Here is a 7,695-nt window from a genome sequence, read left to right as displayed (position 1 = left end):
CATTGGAGGGTGAACCAACGGCAAAGGAAGACCTTTCTCTCTGTCTCTCTCTCTCACTGTCCACTCTGCCTGTCAAATAAATAAATAAATAAATAAAAAATAAAAAAAGAAAACCAGAAAATTCCATTGTCTAGAAGAATATGTTCCTTGTAGAAAGCAATAAACAGAATGATAGTCTCGGGAAAAAACACCACAATGGCAGTTTTACATGGAGGAAGAGGGATTGTACGAGACCTTGACAAGAGCTGATATTTGCCTACAGGAATTGTTCTTGAATTTGAGCTTGTTCTTGTCAACTGCTTCCCTCTTTCTCCTGACCAACAATCAGTACTCAAGAAGAAAATCTCCTTAATCAATTATTCTCCCTAGAGGTCTCAGGTTTCATCAACTTTGTTCTATCCCTTCACTTACTCAAGCTTTTCATTCACTGTACAGTGATACCATCTCTCCAAATTCCCTACGTTTCATTACATTGTTCTTAGAATATTACCTCTTCTGTGCTTTCTTCGAAAGACAAGATTTCTACAGATATTCTAACACTGTCCTTCAATTTGCATCTGTCTTTCCTCAGGTATCCTCATCTCCTATTGCTATCTCAGAGCAAGTTTATCTCCTTTATAACAATACTGACCCACTGGAAACTCACCTATTTCCCTTGTATTTATATCTTATTAGCATAAACTAACATATCCATACTTTTCCGTAATATTCACTGACCATCTCTTAAAATTCTGACAGAATTTCAGTCTACATTCATGATGCTTCTAATTCCCTAAAATGTGTGCACTTGACCTTTTCCCCTTATTCTTTTTGTTCATCAACTAAATATCAATTTGAAATACTGGAACTTTAAGATTCGATTATGATTAGGTTCTTCTGCACCTACGACTCTCACATATCCTTATTATATTCACACTGGATTTTTCGCTTCACCCCCTCTTCCCATCATCTCACTTAAAATTTTCATTTTTGTTTAGTCAGAAATTCATGGAAAAGTATCTCTGAACACAGCAGCAATCATTTCTTTATTGTGTCTTTCTTTCTAGTTCTCCCACCACTCTTTGAACCAAGAAAAGTCAAAATATCTTTCTGTTTCCTTGTTCTAGTACTGAGGAGAAAAGCTAGTGTGGGGACTGGGAGGCTTGACAATTACATCTTTCACAAATTCATTTACTTAATCTAAGCTGTATCCTTAATGCCGACTAGAAACTAGGTTATTTACACAAACTGTGCAAACATTTCAATTCTCACAATAACTGTCTCCAATCTTTACTAATCTCTTTATTTCATAAGAATAATCCTTATTTATAATCACAATACCATCATTCTAGGACATTGTAACTTTTCCAGGACTATTGAAATTTCATCCAAGCTAGTATCTAGGCAAATGATCTGCTCCTGTTCCAATTGTTCTTCTAGCTCCTATCAAATTATTATTTCTTGAAATGGGTCTGATTGATTATGACAGTTTAAAATTCTAATGAGTCTATATGATTTTAGGACAAACTTCAAACATTTTAATAGTGAAAACAAAAACTTAAAAATCCTTAATAAGCTGGTTTCAACCTAAATTGTTGAACCCATTACTCCATTATTAACTTATATTCTATTTCCTCTCTCTGGAATTACATTTCCTTATTCTTAATGAGATGGAGTATCATTCATTTTATTATTAAATAAAAACATCAAATTCTCTAGAAATTCTTCCTACTTTTAGCATCCCCATGGCTCTATTAACAAAATATGATTTGGGGATTTATCATGTATTACTGTGATCTCTGAAGGAAGATATTCTGTCTTGTTCATCTTCCCTACAATGTACAATGAACGCACCTAGAACTGAACTACCTTCAGAACATTCTTCTGCCTAAGAACACTGAGGAATTCCGTGAACTAACAGGGACACTACTGAACCAGAAGGATTAATCAAATCTGTTTTTTCCCATGCCCAAAATTTCAGAGATCTGCTAGTCTTCAAGTATTCCCCAAGGCGTGAGGAAGTAGAAGGAGGAAACTTTCTCCATACAAGATATAGATCTTAATGAAAAAGAAAGTTGCATGCCATAAGTGCAGATTGGCAAAAATTTTAAAAATTAAACCTACCAAGTGATGTCATTCTGCTATATATACATATATATATGCATATATAGAATATACATAATTCAAAAAGTACATTAAATATTCACATTTGGAATGTTTATGGAAAATATATTTTATGTATACTATGGGAGAATATCTTACTTATTTATCTATTTATCTTTTATCTTTAATTATTTCAAAGGCAAAGAGAGACCTTTGATCCAATGGTTTACTCCCTGAATGTCTGTAACAGGTGGGGCTGGATCACAAAATGGCTAGGAATCTGAAACTGAGTCCAGGTCTCCCACAAAGGTGGCAGGGAGCAAAGTCCTTCATCATGCTCAGCCTCCCAGGGTGCATGTTAGCAGGAAATTGGAAGTGAAAGCAGAGCCTGATCAAACCAAGATAGTCCAATATGGGATATGGGCAATCTAGGCAGCACCTTAACCATTAAGCCAAATGCCTTCCCCCAGAGAGAGATATTAAACAATGCATATTAATCGGTCAAAGGAGAGAACAAGTCTTCCTGGGTAGGTATGGAAAGTCAAAGAGGACTCAATTTTCTCTTGCATACATTATTTTACCATGCTTTACTTTTAAGCTGAGTCTTGGCAGGGAATCTTGCTATACTTAGGAATCAAGTGCTTCATCCATACAAGAAAGAATAAAAAGAAATTATTCTATGGTGTAGTTATGGCACATTCTCAAGAGAATGGTATTGACAGTTTTAGAATCACAATTAAAGCAGCTCCCAGAAGACTATTACATATACACAGCCTGACAGAGAATCCACAATACCATCTTTCCTGTCTCACACCCAAAAATGCATCATACAAGAACTATCTCATTTGAGTATTTTCAGAAATGGAGACTGTTCTTATGTTATATATTTTTTATTTTTCTAGTGGCAATAGCTCATAACATAATGAAGATGTATGCCCTTAGGTTGACCACCTCAATAATCTATCATTGTTTCTTAACATCTGTCATCTATATGTTGAGGAGAGGCTTGTAACATTAAGAAAAATTGTACTAATGTTTGAATAATGGTAGCACATCTAATACATTTAAATTTTAAATTTTTAGGATTTATATTTTATAATATATTCATATATACATAAAAATTTAATGAGTCATTTATAATATCGCTTGGTTTGGGAAAGACATCAAAGAAGAAAGCAGAAGCTAACCTTCCAGCTTCTTTCCCAGAAGTGACAACATCTAAAATCTCCTGCAAACAAATCAACAACTGTGTGCAGGAAAAACAATTGCAGATAAAAAGAGCGGAAGTACAAGCAATTGCAAGATGAATACACACTGAAGTCTCCTAACCACTTAAAGCAGCAATGTCAACATATCACAGTGGGGCTTGCAGCATATATGAAAGCAAATATAGTAACCAAAAAAAAAAAGCCAGAGGAATCAAGTACAAATATAAATGTTTTGCGTCTCTTATGTTGTACTTAGAACTGGTAGGATGTCTAATGTAAGATGTATGGTAGTAAGTTGTAGATGTTTTTTGTAATTTCTTAAGTTCTCAGGAAAGGAATGATAATCAAACCAATGCTAAGTCAGATAATAGAAGAGAAACATTGAAATGAAAAAATACATACAATGAAATATAAAAAAATATGAAAGTAAAAGATGTCACAAATAGAAAAAAAAAGCGAGATGCTACACATCAATTCATACACACACAAATACAACACTACACACACAAATACAACACTACACACAAATACAACACTGGTACTCAAGCAAAAACAAAGCTTCACTGACTATATTTGTGTACATTATTATATTTTAATTATTAGCATATAATAGTAATATAACTCAAAAGTAGATACTAAGATAAGAACAACAGAACAAATAAGCCAGGACAGTTCTTATGACAGGTAATCAATTTTACAGAAATATATACTATTACCAATCTGATATAAAACTCTAAACTCTAAAACATATATATCAAAAAGTAACAGAATCAGCCGGCGCCATGGCTCACTAGGCTAATCCTCCGCCTGCAGCGCCGGGACCCAGGGTTCTAGTCCCAGTTGGGGCGCCAGTTCTGTCCCCAGTTGCTCCTCTTCCAGGCCAGCTTTCTGCTGTGGCCCAGGAAGGCAGTGGAGGATGGTCCAGGTCCTTGGACCCTGCACCCACATTAGAGACCAGCTTTCTGCTGTGGCCCAGGAAGGCAGTGGAGGATGGTCCAGGTCCTTGGACCCTGCACCCACATTAGAGACCAGGAGGAAGCACCTGGCTCCTGGCTTCGGATTGGTGCAGTGCACCAGCCCTCGCGGCCATTTAGGAGGTGAACCAACGGAAGGAAGACCTTTCTCTCTGTCTCTCTCTCTCACTATCTAACTCTGCCTGTCAAAATGATAGAACTAAAATGAGAAATCAATAGATTCACAATATGAATTGAAGATTTTAAAACCCTTCTTTCAGTAACTTACGGAAAAAGAAGACTGTTGTGCAACACAATATGAAACAGCTTGACTCAGTAGATATATAGAGAAAATTGTATCCAAAAAATACAAAATATGTATTCATTTAAAGGGCACATAGAATATTTACCAAATTATCCTAGACTGTGAATCATGCCTTAACATATTTCAAAGTGGAAAAGGGAAAGCATGCCTGCTATCCAGATAAATCTAATCAAACATTCTCACCAGCTGTGCAAAAATAAAATAAAATAAAATATCCTACTTGTTAGTACTGGGATCCATACAGGCAGCTCAGGGTGAGAATATGAGAGATGGCAAGTCTGAAGACACTTTCCCAAAAGCAGGGTAGAGGCCAAGCATCTTTAGAAGATACTGCTTAGATCCTCTATGGAAACAAAACTATCACTTCCACCTTGCTGCAGCGCGAGGATGATCATCTAGTAGCCGGCTGGGTCTTCCAAGACGACACTTCCCATCAGGATGTTCACTTTGTCGTAAGAATCAAATGGCAAGACTAAGAACTTTGCCTAGTTAGTATTTCATGACATAAAAGATACAGATCAACAGAGTAGAAATCCAGGCTGAATTGCAGTTGCCTACAGTTTGAAGACTGAAATCAATACTGCTCCAACCTGAGACAATAACCTGGAACTGAGCTCCCATCGCAGTGCCTCATGAGAGGACTCTGAGAGGATTTGCAGTTCTCCTGGACAAACTCAGGGTTCCCTGGGGGAAGTAATCAGCAGAGGACCCAGTGCATGGATCACGTGTGCCTGGCTGTCTCAGAAGTTGTGGGGCGGGGTCTGAACAAAACAGGAAGCTGACACAATTAACAAAATCACTCTGCGCCATTCTTACAAACTGAGCTGGAGAGGCACTGGTTTTTAAAATTAGAGGGTTCAGATGTTTCAAGACAAGTGAAACATGAAAAAAAAATATCCTTATGTTCAACCAGGCATAATAAACATCACAATTAGTAGCAGCATGTTAAATTATCCTTAATCATTAAAAATTAACTCATATTATTCATTCTTTCCATTTTCTATCTTTCAAATTACTTCAACTTTAATTAGCACCAATAGTATTTTCTCTTAATCACATTCATAAAAGTGAAAATTATCTCTAAAAGACTCCATTACACTGGGTTCTCTTAAATCCCCAATCATACTTCAGTTGTTACACAAATATTAACTTGACTAATAAACATTAGATAATACCTATTCTACTCTTTATTTTAGAGGACTTTATAGGGTTTCCTGGTATTGGTATTATTTCCATGTTAGCCTGAATTTACATTTCAATAACCTGGAAACTTAAGTGCTTATTTCTGTTTCTCTTTATAGATTTGATGCCCCCACCTAGATGTGGTAGATAAATTGAATGCTTTTCGCTATGCGCATGCTTTCTAAATAGGAAATAATATGTCACCTTTTAACACACAAGAGAAAACTCATGCTTAAACCAATGTTCTTCCATCTACGTGCATCAGAGTACCTAAAACAAATGCAAACACTTGAAGCTCCACTTCAGAACTACTGAAAAGAAACTAAAGGAAGGAGCAGGTACCTGTATTTTTAATAAACTCAGATACATTTTTATAAACACTCAAGTGCATAAAATGCTATAGACAGATCACTGTGTGTCCCTCTCTCTCTCATGCCCCATCTTTCAAATAAATAAACAAATCTTTTCAAAAATGCTATAGAAAGGATCTGGAATATGTCATTTAATTTTACATAAATTGTTTCCTCTGAATAATTACAGCAAAATGACAGGTGTTACGTAGAGATGAGCATTTTTAAAAAGAGAAATCTACTTTGTTAAAGGTTTAGCATCCCAGTTTTCTCCCAGAAGTAGAAGGTTTAGTAAATTTAGGGAAAATGATGCAGATCAATTAGAACTTCAGGCCAGAGAGAAAATTAAGAAAGGAAATGCACAGAACTGGAGAATGGTTAGTAGTCTCTTTACTTGAAGGAAAATAGTTTCCAGGGCATTATGAGAATTAAAGAACACAGCTGTTCTGCATACATATCATTCCTGGTTGCTCTGTAAATAGAACCTCAACATTTTCGAAATGACATCATGAAAAGCACATTCAAATCAAGTAAACAGCAATGACAGGAGGGGCCCAACTTATTCTAGGTGGATGATTTGAGAAACATCTGCCGAGGCTAAGCCAAAATGAGGGTATGCAGGGAACATGAATGAAGTATATAAAGGCCAGCTTGAGCCTACAGACCTACAAAGAGAGAGAGCTTCTCTTACTATTGTGTGGTTATTTCTAGTGACCATTCTGGTAAGTTTCAACATTACATAATTAATTATACCCCTGTATATTCACGTGGTCTCACCAGGTTAACTCAGCAGCCTCTCTATTGGAAAGAAATAAGAAATAAGAGATCCAGGGCTTGTACAAGCCAAGTCTCCCCTTCCTTCTGCTGCATACAAGGGTTTCTGGTAGTCCAAGCAGCACCTGGTATCTTATGGCACTCTTTCTCACGCCTCACCCCTGGGCTTGGGGCTATGGGGCTATTTTCAGTGTTACAAATGCTGCTCTTTCATTAGGGGGCCGTGGACTGGTAGAGGAGTAGACTTTCTTAGCATGTTTTATTCTCTTCATCTATTTTTTTTTCAACCAAAGTGAAACACGAACACTTTAAAAGCCCAACTATAGTAAAAACCAACAAAAATCACTCCTTCCTCACCTCTCCGTCTGCTTGAATCCCTCTCGCTGATAGTTCTAGCTACTTTTTAATTTTGTTTTAGCTCTTTTTTTCTGATGCTCACATGCTCAGTTATAAATAATAGGACTATACTTCTATGTCTTGAGTTATCAGTTTCAGATATTAACAATTCCCTATGTATGAAGAAGACTCATACTTTCACTTATTCACGCATTTTTACTGTCTCAGCTTTTACTTGCCTTGGTATCCTTGAGAGAGAAGCTTCTAGTTCAATTTTTCCATGAAATAAACCTTTCTTCTTGCAGAGAGCAAGAGAGGCTGCCACTTGGCTGCGCAGGATTGGGAACAATGAGCCCTAGTGTTAACGCGTCTTGCACACTTCCAACTCATTGCATTTGACTCCATGTCTCATCCCACCCCTGCCATTCCTGGTCTTCAGTGTGATAGTCTTTCCATGAGAACTGCCCCACATGCCTTTAGGGTTC

This window comes from Oryctolagus cuniculus, chromosome 12, assembly GCF_051225735.1.
Source record: "Oryctolagus cuniculus isolate XC-2025 breed Fujian yellow rabbit chromosome 12, ASM5122573v1, whole genome shotgun sequence".
Classification (NCBI taxonomy): domain Eukaryota; kingdom Metazoa; phylum Chordata; class Mammalia; order Lagomorpha; family Leporidae; genus Oryctolagus; species Oryctolagus cuniculus.
The sequence above is the reverse complement of the archived record's forward strand: the minus strand, read 5'-3'. Positions refer to the sequence as shown.